This window comes from Arvicanthis niloticus, chromosome 6 (assembly GCF_011762505.2).
Source record: "Arvicanthis niloticus isolate mArvNil1 chromosome 6, mArvNil1.pat.X, whole genome shotgun sequence".
In the NCBI taxonomy this organism is placed as follows: Eukaryota; Metazoa; Chordata; class Mammalia; order Rodentia; family Muridae; genus Arvicanthis; species Arvicanthis niloticus.
In genome coordinates this window covers 42895905-42911266 of record NC_047663.1, presented here as the reverse complement: position 1 = coordinate 42911266, position 15362 = coordinate 42895905, and positions in this window count along the sequence as shown.

Genomic DNA, 15362 nt, shown 5'->3' with positions numbered 1-15362 from the left:
TCAGGTAGGAAGGAGAGAAGGGTTCAATCTAGTCTGGACTGGTTTGGGGTGTGTATGCAAGGGGGCAAAGTATCGAAAGGGAGACGCTCTCATTTACCACCACCCCCAACCCTGGCCTCTGTGTGAGGGAAGGATCGTGCACAGTAGGACAATGAATGTATGAACCAAACTATTAAAACAGAGAACCACTTAAACCAGGCCCCTTAGTAACCAGCTCTTTCTTCTCTTGAACCCTGAAAAAAGAAACCTCGAGCCACAGCTGAGCCCTTGGAGTACATGGGCACACCTGGCCCACTGTCAGTTCTGAGTGTCTCTCACGCTAACCTGTAGCATTTCTTCAGATAAAGCCGTGTGGCTTCCTTTGAAAATCCCTGTGAGCCAAGGGATCTTATTGAGTAAGTTGCCAAGAACTTGGAAACACCGACCATAAGGCAGGGGAGCTGCCAAACTTTTGCAAGAACACATATCTGAGCCAGGAGGATGCTTTTATGTTCTAATTCTGGGGTGCTCGGAGCTCCTTAAAAAGGAATAAGAATTCTTGTCAGGTGTGGTTCTACACACTGTGATCTCAGCCTTAGAAAGTGGAGGCAGGAAGACCTGAGTTCGAATTTATTTAATGTTAAAAACACATCCTGTAATGCAGAGATATGTGAGAGAATATTTTCAGTGTAATGTGTCAGGCGTTGTTTTGGAATAACCCGAGATTGGAAAGGAAAGTAGGCGGAGGTATGAGAGAGCAAGCAAGGTATGTCCTGGGATGGCTGGCCACTTAAGACAATTTAAGGCAAGCTCCAAATAAGTTGTCACCCAACAGCCGGAGAGAAAACACCCACCCACCAAATTCAACCCACTGGCTGTTAGAAGGTAAACGCTGGACCCTGGAGGGATCTGCCAGGCCTTACATCCTAGCGAGGACCTTCCCCACAATACAAACCTGCTAGCGTGTGTCAGTTCTAAAGGCAGATAGACTACAGGATTGGCTTCCTAGATATGGCCTTATGGCTATTGAGAGCACTTACTGATCCTTCATCCTAAGCAAAGAGATCCCCTCAGTACTAAGCTCTGATACCTCTTCATTCTAAACTTAGACTCCCAAAGACTGCCCCTTAACCTCACCTTCCACTCTGTAGATTTAAAGAACTTCCTTTATCCAGTGGCTTGCTGGTCTTCATTCTAAATTGCTGTTGGATCTCCATCCACCATGTTCCTCCCAGCTTCTCCTGTTGTTAATGGCTGGCATTACTAAGGAATTTGATCCTGTTTATCGCTAACCAACACCCCCTCCAGGTTCTCCCTCTTTATCTGTCACTGCCTTCTGGCCTTTAGGCTGTCTGGCTGTCCAGAACCTATGGAAGCCTGTAATGGCTCCCTAGATGCTCCAGGTCCATTTGAACTGACCCCACTGTGACCATTTCGGGGAAATGCCTTCTCACATCCCATGTTGAGTCTGTCACTGAGTGTTTCTAACCTGAAACAAATCACAGCTTGCCTGTGCCTGAGTTCCTGTGTTCACACCCTCATTCACGGCTCCCATGCACATCTGTGGAATATGAGAGACCAGTCAGCCTGAGGGAATTGTGGATTGACCTGTGGGAAATGTGTTGTTATTATTTTGTTTCTGTGAGGCTAGCTAGGGATTAAAGCCAGGGTCTCAAACATTCTAGACAAGAATAGTTCCTGTGTCCCTAACCTGACATGAGATGATCTGTCGGAAGGGTATTGATTGGAAATATTCTTCAGGGGCAGGAGAAATAAGAGCATAGCCTGCTCTTCCAGAGGACTCAAGTACAGATCCCAGGATCCACCCCAGGCAGCTCACTACTGGAAGCTCCAATACAAGGATCTGATGCCCTCTTCTGGCCTCCTTGGGCACTATCCACACATGGCACACACTCACAGAGACATACACCCAAACAAAAATCAAAATCAGTCTTTTTAAAAATAAAGAAAAGAAAATTTCTCCCCTCTCCTGAAATTGTCCTTAGAACTTTTGCTGGCAGCTGAAGGCTTGATACTTAACCCGCCTGCACTCCTTGGAGACCACCAGCTGTGAAGATCAGGAAGCATGTGTGATAGCTGTGGGGTCATATGTGTGCACAGAAAGTATGAGAGAAAGAGGCAAACGAAGAACAGACATAAGTCATGGGGGCAGGGCAGTACAGATCTATTTCTAAAGTTTAAAAAAAAAAAAAAAAAAACCTTCGTGAGACTTCATGTCTTTGTTTGAGACAATCTCATGTAGCCCAGGCAGACTGAAGCTGGAGATGACCCTTGAACCTCTGTCTCAAGCCCCTACGTGTTGAGAAAGCCAATGTATCCCACCATCACCAGCTTAGATTTTAGTTTCTTAAATGGTGTCCCTAAATTCTGAAATGCATTATTTTAACATGAGTGAATCTTATAAACAAAAATACAAGAATAGCAAAAAAAAAAAAAAAAAAAAAAAAGGAAAGGACCTAAAAGTCCACTAAAAGGAAAAAGTCAGCTTATAATACTGGAAGCAAATGTTTTATTGTTGTTGTTGTTGTTGCTTTGCTTTGTTTCTGTGATGCTAGGGATTAAAGCCAGGGTCTCAAACTTGTTAGACAAGCACACTCCCTTGTATCTCTATATACATGCAATAAATAGCAATAAATAATGCTATTTGCTTACGATGGCTCCAGTATAGAAAGGATGGAGGTGGGGATGCCAGAAAGGTACCACCTGTGGTCAGTTATTCATCGTTGTGAGGTTGAGGAGCTCAGAGGACAGCATGCAGGAGTCAGTTCTCTCCTACCACTCTGTGGACTCCAGATCACCAACCTGAGTGGCAAGAGCCCTCACCTACTGAGCCCGAATGAGGTTATTTGTATAGAAAGTGGGAGGAGCTATTTGTACTTGGCTACTAATTCATAGATAAACTATCTCTGGAGAAACTCTCCAGGACCGAGAGACTTCAGGGAAGGTCTGCATGGCACACCTTGTCCTTCCCTCACCCCCAGCAAAGGCCCAGAATCTGGGATTGTGTTGATTTAAGTGATGAAAGGGATTGTGCTGATAAGCTGAAGTCCCTGGACATGGAGAGATTGCTGAATTACCCAGGCCAGCCTTACAAAATCACCGGTATCCTTATAAGAAGGGAGTCATGAGGTAGGGCACTGAAATAGACTGTGTGTGTGTGTGTGTGTGTGTGTGTGTGTGTGTGTGTGTGTGTGTGTGTGAAGAGATCTGTTCTAGTGAGATGCATCAGTAGCTAAATGCACTTGTAACCAAGCTGGATGATGCAAAGTTAGGATACTCAGGACCCAAACGGTAGCTAGAAAAGTCTGCTCTTCCCGGAGTTGTTCTCTGGCCTCTGTCACACACATGCACCACAAACAAGCAAGCAAACAAAAACAAACACACAAATACATTTCGTTTAGAAGAAGCATGGGCTGCTGCTGCAGGGGTTGGGGTGGCGTTTGCTGCTGGGTATTGAAACCAGGTCCCTTGCATGCGCTGAGCAAACAACGCTAAATCACATCCTTAGAATTCGAACTTCTGATGTTGAGAGTTCTGCCCTCCCTGATCAGTGACAGAACAAGGTGTTGAGTTAAACATGGGGACCCCGTGGACCTCAGATCTTCAGTGAGTCAGTAAGGCAGTTCATAATGGGGCCTGTATCTGATCCCTGCTGCTCCTGGGAGTTGGTGGTGTTTTTCTTTTTCTCAGGATTTATGATCCAAGAGGTCTTGGCTCTCACCTCCTTATGCTAGTCTGGACCCTGGGCAAGTCAGTCATCTATGTATGATGCCCTAGTCCCCACTGGGACTAGTGGGGCAGCAATGGCAGTGTGAAGCATTCCTGGGAAGATGATGCCAACAGGAAGTCCCTGGTTCAGGGGACCCTTGATAGGGCAACCGTTCACCCTAAGAAGAACACACCCTCCTCCTTGGCCAGACTTGTCTTCTACCCATAGGCTAAGGTCTTTTGCTTCCCTTTCCTACTGGGACATGCAGAAGGCAGAGCCTACATCCAGAGTCTCACACACACTGGGGCACACAGTCCAGGCACCAGCAGTGTCTGGCATATCTTCAAGCCAGAAGTCCTAGCCGTCCCATAAGTTCAAAGACACTGACAATCCCTAAAGCATCCTAACAGCCTTGGTTTTACGTCTTTGTGGATAAGGAAACAGAAGTGCAGAAAATTAAGTAACTTGCCTGAAGCTACACAGCTGGTTAACTACAAGCCTGGGGTTTGAACATAAAACTAACGTTCTTAGCCATAGGTGATATAAGCTCTCTTTCATGAGGAGACACATAAATGTCCTTGGCCCCTGGCTCACCAGGGTCACACAAGAGGGTCATCCTGACCAGCTGCATCTTCTTCGGAACGAAGCCTGGCCCTGGCATGGCCCTTAGGCTATTACCACATTGTTCCTCAGCAGGACAGGAGTCACATGACTTTTGCACAGCGTCAGCACTTCAGTGGACATGTGGCCCATAGCTACAGAAGTCAGTGGGTCACTGAGACCAGGCCAGGTAGAAGGATCTGTGATCCCAGTGCTATGGGGATGGGTGCATGGCCTCCATGTCTCCCATCAGGACCTGCCCCACCTCTTCTCTCCTGCGGGAGGATTCCCCTTCATATTTGAAAATATTGCTTCCTCCTTCATTTTTTTTGTTTGATTGTTTTAAAGACGGGGTTTTGTCATATAGCCCAGGCTAACCTTGAACCCAGTATGCAATCCAGGCAGGCCTAAAGTGCATGGAGATCCTCTTGCCAACCTCCCAAGTACTGAAAAGTCTACTTTCTAAAACAAAGTTGTTAGCCCTCCCTGGTGGGAAACCAGATTGGGTGTCTCATGCCCCTGTGGCACATCCTGCCCTTGAAGGCCCCACAGAGGCACTGGACAGCCCCTTCTAACTTTTCCATCTATCTTCCGTGCAGATCCCAAGTCAGAAGCCTCAACAGTGTGGCTGAAGATGCTGGCAACTTCCGGTAGCCCCAGCGAAGCCCAGAGCCATGCTAGAGTTGGCTCTGAGGCTGGGCTCTGGCAGCCAGCTCACCTACAGCACCCTGCTGTCCCCTACCTGCACACACTGTGAGCACTACAGACGCTTCCTGGGAGCACTCACTTCTGCCTTCGTTACTGCCGTCTCCCATGAGCATCTCCTCTTCTGGGAAAAGCACTTGCCTTCACTCTCACCTACCATCTGAGGACGTGTGGCAAGGCCTCAACCTTTCAAAGCCTCAGTTTCTCCACACACAGTGTGGCTACTAAGCTTCCTAGTGTGTAAACAAAACCACCTATGGTCAGGTGGTCAAGAGGAGCCCAAGCCCTTTGCACACTGCCCTGAAGGACAGTCCCTACCTCCTTGTCTGTCTACACACACTCTGGAGGTATTCTAGGGTGAACTGACGTGGCCCTTAGCGGGCAGATGGCTTTTTGGGAGAGTTTCCCTGCTGTCCTCCCGCCTTCTCCCAAGACATCTCCATGTTCCAGGCTCTCTTTAAACATCCTCATGTACTATCTGCTTTCTCCTTATCTTAACCTCCGGAGACAGACTCAAGTATTATTTCCATTTTACAGATGCAGTAGCTGAGGCCCAGAGAGGAGAAAATACCGCGTGTGACATAATCTAGTCTGTAAATGGCTGAACAGAGATCTTTTCTAAAGCAAAGATACTTTAAGTATCATGTGGATGTCTGATACCTCTCAACCCCCCCCAAAGCCCACCTACATCACCATATAAACCATCTCCTTTCTAGATGCTACCAGACAGCATGGAACAGGCACACATCAATCCACCTCATAAATCATGGTGAGTGGAACCCTTGGGTCCCCAGAGGCACAGTGAGCCTATCGTGAGACAAGAGCTGCATTAGGATTGCATGTCTGTCCCTGTGTGCAGCCAGCAGGACACCCCACCACTCTCTATGCTGCTCCATTGTTTCCCCCAAAACCAGAGCAACTTCCCCTGGATGTGGCAGTTAGCTTTTCCTGAATCACCCCACAACTGCACCCCACAACTCACTGGGCTTATGTACGGACGCTGGGCGCTGAAGAGAGCCATCTCTTCTATCTGAGGAGAACCAACACTGTCTTCCTCACTCGCTGGACAGACTTCTATACCCGGAGGGGCTCAGCAAGGAAACTGAAGCCTCAGCTGCTTGGCACTTACTCAAAGGGGAGGAGCCAGGAATCAGTGGCTGAAGGAAGTGCCTAGAGAAAAATAAAGGTGATGTCAGGGAGGAGGGCTAAAGGTGGGACTCCGCGGGAGGACACTGGGTGCTCCCCACTCTGTCTTGCCGTCCTCTTCCTGTGCTCTGCCCAGAAAAGCAGTCATAAGGCCAGAAGGAGTTTCTCAACAGGCTCGGACAGAAGTGGTTATATGCTTCTGAGCCTGTTTCGTCATCCCCATCTAGCAGAGCTGAGGCTTTGCTTGCCCTCTCTGTGGGCATCCGTGGAAAAGACCCTCTTCAGTCCATTGTATGTGCAGGGAAAATGATGCTCAGAAAGTCCAGGGGCAGCATGAGGAAGTTTACATAACTCCTGACGGGCACTCTAAAACCTCTATCATGATTTAGGCTTTCCAAGAAGTATTTCTCCCTTGTGTAAAAGCTTAGCCATGGAGAGCTCTTTTGCAAGAAACACACCACCACTGAGCTTGTTAATGTGGACTATGTGGGTACCCTGGGAACTTTATTTCCATATGCCTGTGAGTTTATCTGTTCTCATTGTCTCTCCTCCTTTCCTCTGGGGGTAAAAAGAGGAAAAATACCTCAGACACAGTAGAATATCCCAAATGACAAGGAAGGAAACCCAAGGAAATATTTGAAATAGTTTTCAAGCCAAGCGGGATGGCACATCATGAATTCCCAGCATGCCTCCCCCTTTTCTCTTCCTCCTCCTTCTCCTTCTCCTCTTTCTTCTCCTCTTCTTCTTCTTCATGTAGACCAGGCTGGCTTTGAAACCAGTATGTAGCCAAGGATGACCTTGAACTTCTGATCCTCCTGCTTCTACCTCTAAATGCTTGGATTTTGGCTATGCCTCACCTGATGTACCTGATGGTGCTGGGGTTCAGACCTAAGGCTTCCTATGAACTAGACAAGCACCCCACCAGCTGAGCTACAGAACCAGCCTTTCTCTGCCTAAAAACAAAACACAAAACCAAAACCCTGCTCTTGTGGTTTAGTTACCACAATGGTTACCAGTTAAGGGAAAGAATTGATGAAGCAAAGAATTGCAGGATAGGTTTGCGGGTGGGGGTGGGAGTGGGGAGCCAGGACAACACACTTACCTAGACTCACTCAGGTCTTTGGCCTTGCACTACTGCTAGTCAGGAGCAGGCTTGCTGTGAGAAGCTGTGCCAATATTCCCAGAGAAGCACGGGCTGCAAACTTATTCCCACAGCATCAGTGTTGGGAAGTGTGCCCAGCACTGTGGGAGCTGATTCGGTCTGGGGACTGGTCCTCTTATATGGACTGGTGTGGCTTAGCAGAAGACGTGCAGCTGCAGATTTGATCTCTTGCCTATATCCTGCCTTCTGGCTTCAACCATGCAGTCATCAGATAGTATCTTGACTTGTGCTTCCCTGCCTCAAGGTAGGGAGAAAGAAACATACATTCTCTATGAATCAGCCTCAAACATTCTGCTACAGTGTCACAAAATGGCCTTCCAGGTGCCAAGGGGGAAGCCAGTGATTTGCCAGCCCAGGTAACTTAGCTGTGACATGCTTTCCTCTTATACTCAGCTAAGACACCAAACTTTGCAAAGACTAATTCTTAGATATGCTTTCTTAGAGGCCACGTGTCTCCTTTTACCTTTGTCCTAGTTATAAGTGCCTTACTCAACAGGAACTGACTGGATTTAAAGAGCAGACTATCCTGTTGGAGCAAAGCCGGAAGGAAATTCTTCACAGTCCTCTGGTTATCATAGACACCTAGGACAGTTTTGTCATACTAAGCAACTACCAATGGGTTGGGATTTGGGGCAACTAGAACCCCCATTCTCTGCAAGTTGGCATGAACCCAGCACCGGACTGCTGCTTCAGCTATGATACAGCAACCATGTGCTTCTCCTATGTCACAGCTGTTCCGTGAGCATTTTCCCGAGGGAAAGGAACACACAGGTGGCTGGTCAGAACAGTTCTGAGCATCACAGCTCCGAAAAGGAAGCAATTCACAGTCATGTGAGAGAGACATCAGGGAACTTGTACATTGAAGAGCCCTTGGCTCCATGGGGATGTGGAATATATGAAAGAGCCACATACAGTCAAGCCTGCACTGTGGCAATTCCATGCACATCAAATCCAGCAACAGGTTCGCACTGGGGTTGCTGTCTGAGAGAGGCACAGACTTCTGATGGCAATAAATGCTCTGGATCTCGGTCTGGGAGGTGGTTCCCTTGTGCCCTTTCCAGCCTCGAGCAATCTGAACAGACCTTGTTTGCCACACAGGACCTTAACACCTAGGTGAATCCTGCAGTTTTGTTTACACTCGCAACTTCCTGGAAAAACTTAGAAGAACAGACTGCCTGCTTTGCAACTGAAACAAAAGATGGGTTCAGGTGGGCTTTCCCTATATAAACACGGGGCTGAACATTAAACTTTGAGCCTTGATCAGAAAACTTTGTCTTGGCTCCATGTTTCTCTCACCCCTCTGTTTCCTTTTCATTTCCAGCCCCCCTTTCAGGTAAACCCAGTTCGTCCTTGTTGGGGGCCGACTTTTAGCAGAAAGCGGCTATCAGCTTTGCAGCCATCTTGAGCCATATACCCTGACAAGAGACTTGATTACAATAGCCTACAACAGCTGAGCACACTCTGATAATCTTGGTTTATATACCTTGGGTGTGTGAGATTAAAGGTGTGTGAGATTAAAGGTGTGTAATTTAAGAGTGATTTAGAAGTGTAGAGATCAGATTTAGAGACAAGACCTAAGGGCATGATTAAAGGTGTGACCAAAAGGTATGGCTTAGAAGTGAGACATATAAAAGTGAGAGGCAGAAGAAATGAGATGAGAGAATCAGACACTTAGAGGAAATATACTCTTTAGGGAGACTCTTTAGAGAGTACAGCTAGACTTGGGACTTGGACCAGGAAGAGAGACTGAAGAATAAACGGGATTGAACACACTCTGTCTGGTCTCCATTCTTTGAGTCTGTCCTCACTCTCTCTCTTGCTGAACCCTGACCGGAGGACCGGAGTGGCAGCTTGGGCCGGGATACAGTGGCCGCCAAATTCAGGGCAGCCCGGGCCTCAACATTTTGCTCGGGCCTCAACATTTTAGGCCACCCAAAGTGGAGCAGCCTAGGCTCCAACATTTTTGGCGCCTAAACATGGGGCTAGTGCAGTTCCCAACATTTTTTGGCGCTCAACAAGAGGCAGCGAGAACGAGAGATCCAGTGAGGGACGTTGAAGAAGGATCTGTTGACTGTCACAGGAATCTGCCACGTCGAGAAAGGTAAGGAAATGGGACAAAAAATTAGTCAACCTGAATCCAACTCTCTGTTTTGGTTTTGTTGTTTGCTGCTCACATGTGTTAATTTTCTGCTTTTGTTCTTGAATGCTGTCTTTTTTGTTCAAAATAAAAAGAAGCATAAGTTAGAATCTAAATTACAACCAAAGGTTGATGATGATTTGTCAGAGCCAGATTGTGCTGACTTAGAGGAAGAGGCAGCTGAACATTATAACCCTGAATGGCCTTCTTCTGGAAGACCCCCTCCCTATGCACCTTCACCTCCAAATGCTACTGCAATGGAGACAATGGTTGTAGATCCCAAAAAGGAGTTACAGGACAAAACTTCTACCCTTAAACAACTGATAGAGTTAGAAAAAGAGTATCAGGACTTAAGTAATCAGTTACAGAAATTAAGAACAGGGAAGGAGCTGGAGAGGTGGCTCAGCAGTTAAGAGCACTGACTGCTCTTCCAGAGGCCCTGAGTTCAATTCCCAGCAACCACACGGTGGCTCACAACCATCTGTAATGGGATCTGATGCCCTCTTCTGGTGTGTCTGAAGACAGCGACAGTGTACTCACATACATAAAATAAGTAAATCTTTAAAAAACAAAAAAAACAAAAAAACCCACCACACTGTTAAGTAAATAAGGTACCACATTGAAAAGCAAAAGTAGAAGGCAATTAAAAAAAAAAAAAAAAAGGACAGGAAAGAGGTCTCAAGAGACCAACTGCGAAAATCCCCTGGATTTTCATGTTCCTCAACCCAGTGTCCAAAGGCAGTCCCTACCCTCTAGCTTTAGTTCAGCTACAGATCAGCCAGAGGAGGGAGACACTAAGGCTTTACCTGTATCAGAGACCAGAGACGCTCAAGGGGTTGCTTGGAGACATCACACAGGGTTTAATTTTCAAATTATTAAAGAATTTAAAAATGCAGTGTCTCAATATGGTGCCACTGCTCCTTTTACTCTTGTAATTTTAGAGTCTGTGTCAGAGGAGTGGCTGACTCCTAGTGATTGGAATACTTTAGTGAGAGCAGTTCTTAGTGGTGGAGACTATCTTATTTGGAAATCAGAGTATCATGAGAATTGTAAAGAGACAGCTAGGAGAAACATTCAGGCAGGCAATGGTTGGTCCTTTGATGCCTTAGTAGGAGAAGGGCAATTTGCTTCTAGTGGTAACCAGATGCAATATGACCCAGGTTTATATGCTCAAATTCAAAATGCAGCCATGAAGGCTTGGCGTAAACTTCCAGTAAAGGGAGACCCTGGTGCATCTTTAACAACAGTCAGGCAAGGGCCTGATGAACAATTTTCTGAGTTTGTTCATCGATTAATGACAACAGCAGGGAGGATTTTTGGTAATGCAGAGGTAGGTGTAGATTATGTGAAACAACTTGCATATGAAAATGCTAATCCTGCCTGCCAATCGGCCATTAGACCTTATAGGAAAAAGACAGACCTTACGGGATATATCAGACTCTGTTCTGACATAGGTCCCTCTTACCAACAGGGCTTAGCTATGACAGCTGCCATGCAAGGACAATCAGTAAGAGATTTTTTGGCAAGTAAAGACAGAAAGGCATGTTTTAAATGTGGTAAGCCTGGACACTTTGCAAGAGATTTCAAAGTAGAAAATGAGTTAACCCAGAGACAGCCCAGAAAACAGCCTGGGCTCTGCCCACGTTACAAACGTGGAAGGCATTGGGCTAGTGATTGTAGGTCTAAACAAGACGCACAAGGTAACACCCTTTCCCATAATCAGGGAAATGGGAACAGGGGCCAGCTCCAGGCCCCGAACTGACAAAAGCCAAAACAGGCTTATGGGGCAGTCAGTGTCCTACCAGCAAACACCAATCTCTTTCTGAACTTAGTCGAGCAATACCAGGAAGCGCAGGACTGGACCTCAGTTCTGGCACCCACACAGTATTAACCCCAGAAATGGGACCTCAGGCCTTACCCACTGAAGTGACTTTATCAGATCAGCACTCTAATTTGGATCAGGCCATAAAGGCTCATGAGTTACATCACCTTAATTCTAAAACTTTAAAAGGTATATTTAAAATTACCAGAGAATAAGCTAGACAAATTGTCAAACAATGTCAATCATGTGTTAAACTTTTACCAGTTCCTCATTTGGATGTAAATCCAAAGGGACTGATACCAAACAATATCTGGCAAATGGATGTTACTCATTATAATGAATTTGGCAAGCAAAAATATATACATGTATGTGTAGATACATACAGTGGTTTCATTTATGCAACATTACAAACTGGAGAAGCAAGCAAGCATGTGATCGCTCATATGCTTGCTACAATCGCTGTATTGGGTGTGCCTAAACAGATAAAAACTGACAATGGCCCAGGTTATACAAGCTCCAATTTCTATCAATTTTGTGAAAGATTGGGAATACTACATAAAACGGGTATTCCATATAATCCACAGGGCCAAGGTATAGTAGAAAGGGCACATCAAACCATTAAATGTCAATTTGAAAAAATTAAAAAGGGGGAATGATACCCTACCAAGGGATCCCCCAGAAATATCCTTCATCATGCACTCTTCATTTTAAATTTTTAAAATTTGGATTCTGAAGGAAAATCTGCTGCAGATAGATTCTGGCATCCTGATACCAAAAAGAATTTTGCAACAGTCCTCTGGAAAGACCCATTAACTGGAACCTGGAATGGGCCAGATCCAGTGCTTATCTGGGGAAGAGGTTCTGTTTGCATATATTCCCAAACTGCAGATGCTGCATGTTGGCTGCCAGAGAGACTGATTAAACAAATAGACAACAATAACAAATCCAGGGAGGAGAAACCCCCTGAGAAGTGTATTTTTTCTTCACAGGAAACATGAAGATGCTTCACAATTGCCTTCAAACCAGAACAGATCAACGAGTAAACCTGACTTGGGAAGTTATCAGTGCTGAAGGAGACATCACCACCTGAATCTCCAGGGTGGCTCTATTGGACTCTTGATTCCCCAACTTATGATTTAGTGGGGAACTAGATTGTTTTAGATTTAGTGAGAATTTAGATTGTTTAGACCCAGGAGAAAACCCACTACCACAGTTACTATAGTTGTTTTTGGGGGTTTGAGATTGACTAGAGCAGGAACAGGGATTTCTTTACTTGTTTTCTTTAGATCAAAGCTATGATCAGTTTTGTATTTCTATAGATTTAGATTCTGATATAAGACATTTATAAACAGAATAGAAGAAGCTTACACTTTTTACTCCTCTGATAGAGGGAGTTATCTTAAAAAAGAGTGTTGCTGTCATACTGACTGTTCAGGCATTGTTAAGTCTCTTGTCTCTTGGGTTGATGCGATTCAAGTGACTGATGGCTTTTGTATGACAACAGATATACGCTATTCAAATGAAACCCACACAGGTCCATTATTACAGGCTGGAAGTATGGGATTGTACCTTTGTCATCAAGACTAATGAGGTATATCCCCTAACTTACGCGCTAAGCTGGATAGTCAAAGACGGGTAAGAGAGCATACTGAGATCCTTGCCCCTAAAAGAAGGGAAACCTCACCATCCTAAGACAGGAGCTCAACCAATGGCTGTTGAGTATCCAATGATGGGAAAGAGAGGCTGGGGTCCTTTGTTCCAACCTAGGACAGGCACGGTTTCTGTGAGTTTTCCCAGCGTTCCCTTTTGAAAAAAAATTAAAAAGGGGGACCTGTTGGGGGCTGACTTTTAGCAGAAAGCGGCTATCAGCTTTGCAGCCATCTTGAGCCTATTGAACTAGCATCTCCTTGTTTCCTTCTAGGTAGATAGTACCTCAATAAATCACAGCTAAAAGGAAAAAAAAATCCCCTAGAGCCTTGGAGGACATGGGCCCAGCTGAGTTCAGGAAAACAAATTACTTAGGGGTGACGTTTGATCTGGAGGTCACAGTCAGCTGTATCACTAACATGTCATTCCCCAGAGGGGGATCCAGGACCTTCTGCCCGGTAAGGAGGGTCCACAGGCAACTCCACTGGCTAATGTATTTTTAGAGTAATCATTGTGGCAAGGAAATATAGTCAAGGCACTGTGCCAGTCTGCAGAGAATCCTGACTGTCTTTTATAACATACAAAAGCTACCTTCTACGAGCCGGTGAGATGGCTCAGTGGGTAAGAGCACTTGCCCTGGGAAGCAGGAGGGCCTGAGTTTTATCCTCAGAATGGAAGGCAGAAAGGGAGTAGCTGGGTACTGATGACACACGTAAGTCCCAGCTCTTAGAAGGCGGATCTCTGAGTTCAAGGCCAGCTTAGCCTACAAAGCAAGTTCCAGGACAGCCAGAGCTACACAGAGAAACCCTGTTGCAAAAAAAAAAAAAAAAAAATAAAAAAAAAAAAAAAGAAAAAAAGAAAAAAGAAAAAAGAAAAAGAAAAAAAAAAAGGAAAAGAAAGATGGAACTGACTCCTCCCATACTGTATTCTATACAGCAAGATACATTATTTACAATATGTAGCATGTATATATGTAAATATATAAAAATATATATTAGCGTGTATATTTTTCTGTTTTTTTGTCTGTGTAGTATGTGTGTATATGTCTGTGTGTGCTCATACATGTGTGCATGTATGTGGAAGCCAGAGGTTGGCAAAGGTGGCTTCCTCAGTTTCTCTCTCATCTCCTTTTCTGAAACAGCTCAGAGAGCTCACTGAGCCTGGAGCTCACTGATTGGCTAGATGCCCTGGCCAGCAAGCTCCAGTGAGTGGTTACCCTGTTTCTTCCTCTCCAACATTGGGTTTACAGATACGTGCTGGCTTTCCACATGAGTGCTGGATCTGACCTGAGGTTCCTATGTGTGATCGGTGGCTGAGCCATCTCTTCAGCTACTTTTCTGATTAAATAATAATAATCAACCAAATGAGATTTATTTTATTATTTTATGTATGTGTATATGTGTGTGTGTGGGGGGGGGGTGTACAGTATGTGTATGAACATTCCTGTCTAGTTCCACTGTTTGTCCTGGTCGTGCCTCCACAGTACCTCTGAAATGGCACACAAAGCTTCTGTAAAGCATCGGCCCTCAGGTCCCTCAGTTGCTTCATGGCTTTGGGAACACACATAGGCTTGCTGGCCTGCGCAGATTCATGACTGTCCCCAAGGAATATAAGGATGTGAATTTCTTGATTGTATGATTTTCTGGGCCAATCAAGTAGTGAACCATTTTCACAGTTACATAAAGACAAAGGACCTGCTTGCCTTTAATTTGTTTGTTTATTTCAATATTTTGATATTTTGAGACAGGATTTCTTTGTGTAGCCCTGGCTGTCCGGGAACTCACTTTGTAAACCAGGCTGGCCCTGAACTCAGAGATTCTCTGCCTCCCAAATACTGGGGTCAAAGGTGTGCACCACCACAGCCTGGCGGTTTGTTTGCTTTTTGAAGAAGAAAGCTGTTTTCATTATATTTAAAATTGCCTGTTTTATTTGGGGGTGGAGAAAATGTATAGATGGTTATATAAAAACAGTGGAATGTGCCTTTAATCTCAGCACTTGGGAGGCAGAGGCAGGCGGATTTCTGAGATCAAGGCCAGCCTGGTCTACAGAGTGAGTTCCAGGACAGGCTACACAGAGAAACTCTGTCTCGAAAAACCAAAAAAAAAAAAAACAAAAACAAAAACAAAAACAAAAACACAACAACACAAAACAAAAAAACAAAAAAACAAAACCCAAACAGTGGAATGGAGAGGTTTTACATTATTATTGCTTACCATGATATTTTTAGGTTTGAATTTTTATTTTATAATTAACCTAAAATGCATAATAAAATGATTTAAGCACCATGGTAGAAAAACCCCTCCAGTTCAGAGACTGCCAGTAACTGTTGGGAGCCGTGTGAGCGTGACAATATTCGACATTACAAGATGGCACGGGCATCCTGTCCTCCCACTAGTAAACAACTGACTGCGCAGGTGCAAAAGGCAAAAAGCCC